This window comes from Heptranchias perlo, chromosome 20 (assembly GCF_035084215.1).
Source record: "Heptranchias perlo isolate sHepPer1 chromosome 20, sHepPer1.hap1, whole genome shotgun sequence".
Taxonomy (NCBI): Eukaryota; Metazoa; Chordata; class Chondrichthyes; order Hexanchiformes; family Hexanchidae; genus Heptranchias; species Heptranchias perlo.
In genome coordinates, this window is record NC_090344.1 from 9,030,406 (window position 1) to 9,042,393 (window position 11,988).

Here is an 11,988-nt window from a genome sequence, read left to right on the forward strand (position 1 = left end):
TAGACGCACTCAGCTGGCAATGTTCACGGTGTAGAATCATAGAAGTTTACAACATGGAAACAGGCCCTTCGGCCCAACATGTCCATGTCGCCCAGTTTATACCACGAAGCTAGTCCAAATTGCCTGCACTTGGCCCATATCACTCTATACCCATCTTACCCGTGTAACTGTCCAAATGCTTTTTAAAAGACAAAATTGTACCCGCCTCGACGACTGCCTCTGGCAGCTCGTTCCAGACACTCACCATCCTTTGAGTGAAAATATTGCCCCTCTGGATCCTTTTGTATCTCTCCCCTCTCACCTTAAATCTATGCCCCCTCGTCATAGACTCCCCTACCTTTGGGAAATTATTTTGACTATCTACCTTATCTATGCCCCTCATTATTTTATAGACTTCTTTAAGATCACCCCTAAACCTCCTAATCTCCAGGGAAAAAAGTCTCAGTCTATCCAACCTCTCCCTATAAGTCAAACCATCAAGTCCCGGCAGCACCCTAGTAAATCTTTTCTGCACTCTTTCTAGTTTAATAATATCCTTTCTATAATAGGGTGACCAGAACTGTACACAGTATTCCAAGTGTGGCCTTACTAATGTCTTGTACAACTTCAACAAGACATCCCAACTCCTGTATTCAGTGTTCTGACTAATGAAACCAAGCATGCTGAATGCCTTCTTCACCACCCTCTCCACCTGTGACTCCACTTTCAAGGAGCTATGAACCTTTACTCCTAGATCTCTTTGTTCTATAACTCTCCCCAACGCCCTACCATAAAGGGAGTAGGTCCTGGCCCGATTCGATTTACCAAAAATGCATCACCTCACATTTATCTAAATTAAACTCCATCTGCCATTCATCGGCCCACTGGCCCAATTTATCAAGACCCCGTTGCAATCCTAGATAACCTTCTTCACTGTCCACAACGCCACCAATCTTGGTGTCATCTGCAAACTTACGAACCATGCCTCCTAAATTCTCATCCAAATCATTAATATAAATAAGAACGGACCCAGCACCGATCCCTGAGTCACACTGCTGGTCACAGGCCTCCAGTTTGAAAAACAACCCTTTTCAACCACCCTTTGTCTTCTGTCGTCAATCCAATTTTGTATCCAATTGGCTACCTCACCTTGGATCCCGTGAGATTTAACCTTATGTAACAACCTACCATGCGGTACCTTGTCAAAGGCTTTGCTAAAGTCCATGTAGACCACGTCTACTGCACAGCCCTCATCTATCTTCTTGGTTACCCCTTCAAAAAACTCAATCAAATTCGTGAGACATGATTTTCCACTCGCAAAACCATGCTGACTGTTCCTAATCAGTCCCTGCCTCTCCAAATGCCTGTCGATCCTGTCTCTCAGAATAACCTCTAACAACTTACCCACTACAGATGTCAGGCTCACCGGTCTGTAGTTCCCAGGCTTTTCCCTGCCGCCCTTCTTAAACAAAGGCACAACATTTGCTACCCTCCAATCCTCAGGCACCTCACCTGTATATTTTCGTTCAGACAGGACACACATTCGAATGCTGGAAACGCGAGACATTGAATGTTCAGGTGAAAGTTACGACCTAGCGTCCACCGGGTGGAGCTTGAACCAACAATTGCGCCACAGAAACACAACTTTGTAGTTGCTGAAGGACTAATTCACCGAGCTAAAGCTTCAGCTTGCCGCGATTAATATATCAGCTGTCTGACTATCAGTTTACTTTTCCAAAATAAAGGGTGTGCAGCTTGCATGAGTGAAAATCTGTGCTGTATTATTTCTGCACATGAAGCCAACCTTGCCATTAACCACCGTATGTTGGAAGACTCAGTCCCCTCGTGGTAGAGAGGATTGACCTTTTGAGCTGTGATTCGCCATTCTATATTCCAGTAATATTCAGGTTTGCTGAAAATGAGATGAGATGAAATGAGCAGGTCCAAGGAGCAGCTCTGTGACACGACACGGTGTCTACAAAGTTGTCTCTTGCACTTACAGTGAAGCGGACGGTAGTCTTCACTATAACACCAGTAACTATGATGTTAAAAAAAATGTGTTCGAGAAATACTTGATTTCAGCGTGGCGATACTGGGCCGGAGTAAAGTTGTGATTGCCGAGTGGCGAGAGGGTGGATTTGGGACTCCTGTGCGGCTGCGCTGCTCATTGTCCAGATCTGCTTGGAGCGATATTCACTTCAATTCATCACTGACAGGGACAGTTTGATTCGAAGTTTCTTTTCCCTGTTGCTTGGTGAGATTTCAAAAATAAAGAGGACCCGTGCTCACCCCAAACTTGTCACTTACACGCTGACAGATACAAGGCGGTCACACTCATCACTTCAGCGAGATGAAAGCCGAGAGGCGAACAAAACTCATTCAATGAAAGTGCAGGTCATTGAGGTGCCTTTAAAGTCCTGATTGTTTGCTCTGAACTTCTTCCCAAAGCGTTTCAGATTCACGTGGAGCGATTTGGCGACTTATTTCCCTCTTTGCAAAAGTTTCAACTGCAGGTCAAGATCAAAAGTCAAGGGCAGAATGAGACGCCTTCCTGAAATTTGGGAACCAGGGAAGCAGACTTTAGAGCAAGATTCTGTTTATTGAGAAAAAGCAGATAAAATATTCAATCCGGAACGATCCAGAATCCGATCAGCTCGAGAAGTAACGGTGACCCCGTGTTTTGAACACGCAGCCTTCTGGTGGCGCAACAAGTCATGTAGATGGAAGCAGGACGTTGAAAAGTGGGAATAAATCGATTAAGTGAGTGGGCAAAACTGCGGCAAATAGAGTTCAATGTGGGGGAGAGCGAGGTGATCCACTTTAAATCTAATAAAGATAAATCAGGCTATTTTCTAAATGGTGAGAAAAAAGGAACTGTGGAGGAGCAGGGAGATTTCGGGGTCCAAGTACAGAAATCGTTACCAACCAGCATACAGGTACAACAATTAATGAAACAGCCGTTCGGACCGCCGGTTAGCTCATTTGCAAAGAGTATGCCGTAATGTCATGATCATGAATTCCATTCTTCTAATTTGCTTTATTTATTTCGGGTTTTTGTAACTTTTAAAATGCAAGCCTTACAAACAGGTCCACAGACAAATTCACGGGGACAGTTTTATTGAATAACATCCACTGCAACTTTGCCCATGGGCCGGAGAAACACGTCTTTCTTTTTTATTTTTCTTTCTCCGGTTTGCAGAAAAACGTTTAACTCGCGGCCTGTCCCCATTCATAATCATTAGCAGCAACAGACAGACAGAGAGGGTCTGACCGCCCCGAGATGTGGAAAAGGCATCGGTTTGGGACAAATGCATCAAATGAAATTGTCCCCCGGCACCGAGAGAGAAAAAACAAGAGAAAAAGGCAGAAGGTAACAGAGAAATAAAAACTAAATCAAGACGAAAAAATATTTCCCATCCTTGATGCCTCTCTATTTCATCCCCAATCCTTCAGTGGCGGGTATCAAATTTCACTGCAATGAAATGCGAAAATCGAAGCAAGGATGAAGAAACTCAACAACCAAAAACTGCCGAAACTCGAGATTGAACCAAGGACTTTTAGATCTTCAGTCTAACGCTCTCCCAACTGAGCTATTTTGGCCGCTTGCTAAAGTGCCCCTTTACATCATTGTCTTGGAAGAAAACATAACCCCAGGAGGAATTGCAGCTCCTGTTTATTCCGCAATTCAAATAAAAACATCGCACTCATATGTGCACACCCCCAGTTCGTATATAAACATCGCACTCATATATACGCACCCGCAGTTCATATATAAAGATCGCACTCATATATACACACCCGCAATTCAGATATAAACATCACACTCATATAGAAACACCCACAGTTCATATATAAACATCGCACTCATGTTTCCACACCCACAATTCATATACAAACATCACACTCATATATATATATACACCTATAGTTCATTTGCAAACATCACGCTCATATATACACACCCACAGTTCATATATAAACATCGCACTAATATATGCACACCCACAGTTCATAAACAAACATCACACTCATATATATACACCCACAGTTCATATATAAACATCGCACTAATATATACACTCCCACTGTTCATGTGTAAATATCACCCTCATATATATACACCCACAGTTCATATATGAATATCACACTCATATATACACTCCCACTGTTCATGTATAAATATCACCCTCATATATACACACCCACAGTTCATATATAAATATCACACTCATATATACACACCCATTGTTCATATTTAAACATCACACTCATATTTTCACACACAGTTCATATATAAACATCGCACTCAAATATACACTCCCACTGTTCATGTATAAATATCACCCTCATATATACACACCCACAGTTCATATATAAACATCGCACTCATATATAGACTCCCACAGTTCATATATAAATATCACACTCATATATACACACCCACAGTTCATATATAAACATCACACTCATATATACACACCCACAGTTCATATATAAATATCACCCTCATATATACACACCCACAGTTCATATATAAACATCGCACTCATATATAGACTCCCACAGTTCATATATAAATATCACACTCATATATACACACCCACAGTTCATATATAAACATCACACTCATATATACACACCCACAGTTCATATATAAATATCACACTCATATATACACACCCATTGTTCATATTTAAACATCACACTCATATATACACACACAGTTCATATATAAACATCGCACTCATATATGGACTCCCACACTTTATAAAACAACAGCGCACTCTCACGACACGTCCTGTTTTGTATTTTCAGCGTTAAATTTGCTGAAGTCTGGCAAAGGGGGCGAGATGTCGGTCCTGCTACTTCGACGGATGTGTCGGTGTCCAGGGGATTGGAAAGCTCCTGTGCCACACGAAGTGTCTGAAAGGCCCGGATACACATGAAGATCATGAGCGCGGTGTCTACACCTCGTGCTGCAATGTTAGCGAGCCTGATCAACTTAAAAGGCGGCTTGTTGCAAACACCTTGTGGTCTCAGTTTCTTTTTGCACAGAACTGAACCTCAATCGTTCAAAATGCAATGTTTTCTTTGCTGTTTCACAATAAACAATATGTTATAATAAAGTTTCGCTCATTGGTTCCTCAGTGTCAGAGGGAGAATTGTCCAAAACTCCTCATTTAATTCATGGTTTATTCAGAATCAGCCCACGATTGACACAGAGAGATAAACACACCGAGAGATACAGAGTATCGGTAAACACAGCAAAAGATACAGAGTATCGGTAAACACAGCGAGAGATACAGAGTATCGGTAAACACAGCGAGAGATGCAGAGTATCGGTAAACACAGCGAGAGATGCAGAGTATCGGTAAACACAGCGAGAGATACAGAGTATCGGTAAACACAGCGAGAGATACAGAGTATCGGTAAACACAGCGAGAGATACAGAGTATCGGTAAACACAGCGAAATAGACAAGAGAAATAGAAAAATACAAACTACCTCAAACGCTAACAGACAGTGAGAGGTAGCGATCAGGAAGAGGAGGTGGGGTCGTTGCAGCTTAATTTGTATCATCAATTTGCAAAAGCTGGGCAAATTGCCATTTTCTTCACAAGAGGTCCTCGGTTCCATTCCCAGCAGTGCCTTTTTATTCTATCTGATATTTACCCCATTTCTGAATTAAACAACAAAGTAACACAAGCCGTATTTGTATTAATTCCGGAGCCAATAAGGAAAGGACTGCTGAACTGTAACGCGGAAGTGCTCGTTCTTTGTACAGACGGACCTCTCACTGAAGTAGCAAGCACTTTGAGCTTGACAAATCATAGAATCGTTGGAGTTTGGAAGGATGCCATTCGGCCCATCGAGTCTATGCCGTCTCTTTGTAAGAGCAATCCAGTTAGTCACATTCCCTCTCTCTTTCCCCGTAGGCCTGCATTTTCTTCCCTTCTACTATTTATCCAATTCCCTTTTGAAAGCCACGATCGAATCTGTTTCCGCCATCCTTTCAGGCAGTGCCTTCCAGATCAGAACTTCTCGCTGCTTTTTTTTTTCCTGATCTGTGCTCTCTGGTTCCCGATCCTTCCGCCAATGGGAACAGTTTCTTTCTATTTACTTTATCTAAACCCGTCATGATTTTGAACACTTCCATCAAATCTCCTCTCAAACTTTTCTGTTCTCAGGAGAACAACCCGAGCTTCTCCAGTCTATTCGCGGAACTGAAGTCCCTCATCCCTGGAACCATTTCTGCACCTTCTTTTCTGCATCTTTTCTGCACCCTCTCTAAGGCCTTCACATCCTTCCGAAACTGCGGTGCCCCGAATTGGACATAATGCTCAAGTTGTAGCTGAACCAGTGTTTTATAAAGGTTTAATATAACTTCCTTGCTTTTGTGCTCTATGCCTCTATCTATAAAGCCCCAGATTCCGTATCCTTTTTAACCGCTTTCTCAATCTCTCCTGCCACCTTCAAAGATTTGTGCACAGATACCATCAGGTCGCTTTTCCTGCACCCCCTTTAGAATTGTACCACTTAGTTTATTTTGCATCTCCTCGTTCTTCCTTCCAAAATGTATCATTTTGCATTTCTCTGCATTAAATGTTATCTGCTATGTGTCCGTCCATTCCACCAGACTGTCTATGTCATCTAGGAGTCTATTACTGTCCTCCTCACTGTTTACTGCGCTTCTAAGTTTTGTGTTATCTGCAATTTGAAATTGTGCCCTGCACACCCAAGTCCAATTCATTAATATATATCAAAAAAAGCAGCCATCCTAGTACCGACCCCTGGGGAACACCACTGGATACCTTCCAACCGTTTACCACTACGCTCCGTTTCCCGCCAGTTAGCCAATTCGCATCCATGCTGCCACTGCCCCTGTTTGTTCCATTGGCTTCAATTTTGCTGACAAGCTGATTACTGGACTATTCCAATGGTCTCCTGGCTCGTCTCCCATCTTCCACCCTCCATAAAACTGAGCTCATCCAAAACTCTGCTGCCCGTATCCTAACGCTCAACAAGTTCCGTTCTCCCACCTCCTCTGTGATCACTAACCTACATTGGCTCCCAGTCCGGGAAAGCCTCGATTTTAAAATGCTCATCCATGTTTTCAAATCCCTCCATCTCTTCACCTGTCCCTATCTCTGCAACCTCCTCCAGCCCTACAATTCTCATCCTTCTTTTCAAATGCCTCTATGGCCTCGCCCCTCCCTGTCTCTGTAAACTCCTCCAGCCCTACAACCCTCCGAGATCTTAGCGCTCCTCCAATTCTTCCTTCTTTTGCATCCCCGATTTTAATTGCTCCACCATTGGCGGCCGTGCCTTTAGCTCCCTCGGCCCTAAGCTCTGGAATTCCCTCCCGAAACCTCTCCACCTCTTTACCTCTCTCTCCTCGTTTAAGATGCTCCTTAAAACCTAACTCTTTAACCAAGCTTTTGTTCATCTGTCCTCATACCTCCTTATGTGGCTCAGTGTGAAATTTTGTTTGATAATCTCACCTGTGAGTCGCCTTGGGTCGTTTCACTCCGTTAAAGGCCCCGAAATAAAGTTGTTGTTGTTGTTCTTCTTGTTGTCGTCGTCGTCGTCATCAAACGCATTGCCCTCATAAACCCTCTCTATTACCTCACCAAAAAACTTAATCAAGTTAGTTAAACACAATTTGCCTTTAATAAATCCATGCTGGCTTTCCTTTATTAATCCACACTTGCCCAAGTGACTGTTCATTTTGGCCCGGATCATCGTTTATAAAAGCTTCCCCACCACCGAGTTTAATGTTACTGGCCTGTAGTTGTTGGGTTTATCCTTACACCCTTTCTGAACAAGGATCTAACATTTGTAATCATCCAGTCCTCTGGCATCACCCCCGCATCTAAGGCGGATTGGAAGATTATGACCAGGACCTCTGAAATTTCCACCCTTCCACTCCCTCAGCAACCTTGAAAGCATCCCATCCGGACCGGGTGACTTATCAACTTTAAGCATGGCCAGCCTTTCAAGTGCCTCCTCTGTATCAATTTTCACCCCATCCAGTGTCTCAACTACCTCCCTTTTTACTGTGACTTTGGCAGCGTCTTCTTCCTTGGTAGAGACAGATGCAAAGTACTCTTTTAGTGCCTCAGTCACGCTTTCTGCCTCCATGCGTAGATCTCCTTTTTGGTCCCGAATCGGCCACACCCCTCCTCTTATGAACCTTTCATTATTTAAATGCCTGTCGAAAACATTTGGATTACCTTTTATGTTAGCCGTCAAACTATGTTCATGCTCTCTCTTTGCCCCTCTTATTTACTTTTTCACGGTACACGGTACTCACTTGCATTGTCAAACTGATATCTATCATAAACCCCCTTTATCTGCTTCATTTTACCCCCTATCTCTTTCGTCATCCAGCGATCTCAGGCCCTACCTTCCCCCCTCTTGGGAATCTACCTAATCTGTACCCGAAACATCTCCTCCACCCATTATTCGATTATATTTTAGCCTGCAAATCTTTGATTCCAATTTACACGGGCCAGGTACGTTCTCAACCCATTAAAATTGGCCCTTCTCCTATTAAGTACTTTACTCGAGATAGCTCCTTCTCCTTTTCCATAACTCATCTAAATCTTATGATACTATGATCACCGTTGACTAAATATGACACTGACACTTGCTCAAATTGACCCACCTCTTTCTCCAGAACCAGATCCACCAATGCCTCCTTCCTCGTATCATTATGTGTTAATATTAACACCTGTGACGTATTTGTATATTTGTTACATTTAATGTAAGATATTTGAGCTGCGAATGTGTCCAAAACACGTTTTCAGGATAACGCACTCGTGGGCTTATTTTACAAACTCCTTTAACGACAACCAGCAACCAATCTCCATGAAAGGTTGCGAAGCAAAGCTGGTTTCAGAGCAGTTTTCGGCGTTCAGCTTTTGTCCGCAATGTGTAATTAGTAGAAACTCATTTAAAGCACATCTTAGTATCAATGAGAATGTCAGGCACGGGACAGTTGGGATGGAACCGTCTCTGATAATAATTACAAAGTGTAATAGATTATAAAGTGAAAAAGCCAATCCAATCTCTCAGTCTCTCTCTCTGTCACTTTCTCGATGAGTGAACGTAAACCAGCAGAAGAAGCTAAAACAAAGTACTGAGTAGTTTTGTTTGTTTCCTTTTCCTTCGGGCGAGTACAGTTGAAGAGAATGATTTCTGTTTCCTGCTGGACAAATAACTGAAATGAGCAGTGTATCTGGTTCCCATGGTACCCAGTGAAACAACCACGTTTTTATCTCACATTTACACTGATACCTTCCTTCCTTACTAATTATAGGAAACTTTTGGTAAGGTTCAATCACACTTCAGAAGTCCAGAAGGGCAAAGAAAGGCAGACACCTCATGGTGACGTAACCTGCAGGCGAGGCAGGATTGTAGGTTTACCTGGAGCTGTAAATGTATAAACTCCTTCCAATGCACAAACTCCCCTCACCAACAGCAATTCAATTCTAACTGATCTGAGACTTTGGTCATTTATGTTGATTATACTTTGTCATCCGACTTACCATGAGCAATGCCACAGTGGGTATGTTAGGTTACGGACAGTTCTGCCTCCAACAGTTGTTCTCTCGGTCACACATCCGGCATCACCTCTCGGTCTCACACTTCAGAGTCACGCCTGAATATAAGCACATTTCTGTTTCAGACTTTGACCTGAAGGTCAACAAATCGCAAGTCAAGAGGAAGGGAACAAACAAATCAAATATTTAAGAACGTTAACGGATAGAAAATTCACTATAAATAACTGAGGAAAAATGAAGCAAACGGATCAAGAAGAACAATTAGCAAAAGGTAATAATTAAAGAAAGGAGAAGGGGAACCGATCAAATCGCTCCAAATAGTTTTTGAAAAATCCTTTCGGTTTTCATCGTAGTTTCTCCGTTAAGTTGAGGACGAACATCGAGAAATACTTTTCGTAACATCATAAAGACAATTAGAATAAACATTTCACAAAGTCAGCCTTAATCTTACTTATACGATAGCGTGTTATGTGTTTGTAAAATCTGCAATTGTTTTACCATTCTTTAAGTTTAGAGGGATGCTCTGAACATATGTTCTACATTGAAACGGAAGTGGATTAATAAAATAAAATGAGAACATTTGTTTAAGAATATGAAGAGCTGATTTTCCATGTTGGATATCGCGATATATTTATTTACACAACTGTCATTTATGAAATGATGGAATATATTTATTTCTATATCTGTACGGGTAAGGAAATCCCCATTTGATCATTTCCAGGAACCAGTCAAGTACTTAAATTAGTTTGTCAAACCCAAAACACCCTTTGGGATTTGCTGATTGAAAATTTGCATGGAAATCGCGACCTTCACAAAGCATTGGAACAAATATACCCGCTGAGGTTTCGGGGTTGTTACTGATTTATTTGTATCACTGAGTAACCTATTTTACACAGGGTGAAGCTACACATCTGATGATAAGAGTCTGGGTTGGAGAAGGAACAAATGAAAGTATCAAATTTAATAACACTGATTCCACAAACACTGTACACCACATCCTTTAAACATTGTGAACTGTTTCGACATAAAACTGGTGAGGGTGTAAACTGAAAGTAACAGAAAAAAAGCTCATTAATGTATCAAATTGAATTTTTATATTGTTGCACAAACACTGAACAGACCATCCCTAAAACACTGTCCCGATCTAAAATCAGTCGGCAGGATCCTGAGCCACAGTGAAAATGTTGTGATTTCAACCTGGTTCAAAACACGTAGCCTTCTGATTTGGAGTCAGACGCGACTGTTCTTGCACCAGGCCCACAACAAGCGGCTGGAGCAGGATCCATTGGAGGGCGATCGGTGCAGACCGCCACCGCGGCTCTCGGAATGTGAGAGGCGGAAGCAGGAGCAGCCTGACCGCCTCAACCACAGCAGAGGATCCCCGCTCTGCCTCATATTGCATAATTGACTCTGTGGCGCAATGGACAGCGTGTTGGACTTCTACTTAAGGGTTAGAGGAGTCATCCAAAGGTTGTGGGATCGAATCCCACCAGAGTTGGATTTTAGTTCAGGGATCGGCAGCTGGGAAGTGAAATTTTGCTGCAAAACCGCAACAGGGTCATTAATGTCCATCAAGGACGGGAAACTGCACCCGACACTTCATCTTACACAAGTGGCTCCAGTCACACCCGAATTTATGATTCTAAATCCACTCTGAACTGGATTGGCGAAACGCTCTCAAGAAGGAGATTCATCATCTGCTCAGACCGAAAGTCAATCTGCTGGACTTTCGGTTCTGTCAGACTGAATGCTCCTTCAGACAGGTTTCTAACTGGACACATGCATCCTGCTGCCGTGCGAGCATTGGTGCTTGAGGGGTAGAATTCTTGCTTGCAGTAATTCTATTCCTGTAAAAGTTGCTCCTGAAGATCGCAAGATGGAAAGTATCCTGGCTGAGCGGTCTAATGCGACTGGTTTAAAACTCCAGTTAAATTCCTTAAATTTAGATGGATCAAAACCATAGTTTTTGGTTCCAATTCCGCAGCCTCCCTCCGGAAAACAAGCAATACTAAACATTTCATCTGCTATTGCAACAGCGCAGACCGGAGGAACCATATGGCAATTCAAATAAGTAGATGCATTTTGGAACAAACCAATTGTACCTTCAACTCCGGTCGAAATGTTCAGGAGCAAAAAGATCTTTTGACTTAGCTGAGACTCGAATTAACAACCCTAGCATTTCCCGATCCTGTATTGTCATATAAAGATCGCGCACTGAACGATTGCGCCGCTGGAGCCCGGTCACTCTGATCATCTGTCCCACTCTGCTGGAAAGAATCTTAAGATGAGCGGCCCTTACCTGTGGAAACGTGTCCAGTCACTTTGATGAAACTAATATCTGCACTTTCACTTTCAGTTTCTTTCACATTCTCTGCTCCATCGCACAACAATCGGGTTTTCTGCGAACAGGTCAAAATGAACATTGCAAGAAATTCTATCAGTAG

The 11,988-nt window shown here is 42.6% G+C and overlaps 2 non-coding genes across 2 annotated transcripts; one reads left to right on the top strand and one right to left on the bottom strand.

Annotated features, from left to right (window-relative positions):
- Positions 1-3,506: 3,506 nt before the first annotated feature.
- On the bottom strand, positions 3,507-3,579 carry trnaf-gaa (transfer RNA phenylalanine (anticodon GAA)). Its single transcript has one exon. It is a non-coding gene; the product is annotated as a tRNA-Phe (tRNA).
- A 7,371-nt stretch (positions 3,580-10,950) lies between these two features.
- trnar-ucu (transfer RNA arginine (anticodon UCU)) lies at positions 10,951-11,042 on the top strand. Its single transcript is given in 2 exon segments — positions 10,951-10,987; positions 11,007-11,042. It is a non-coding gene; the product is annotated as a tRNA-Arg (tRNA).
- Positions 11,043-11,988: the final 946 nt, after the last annotated feature.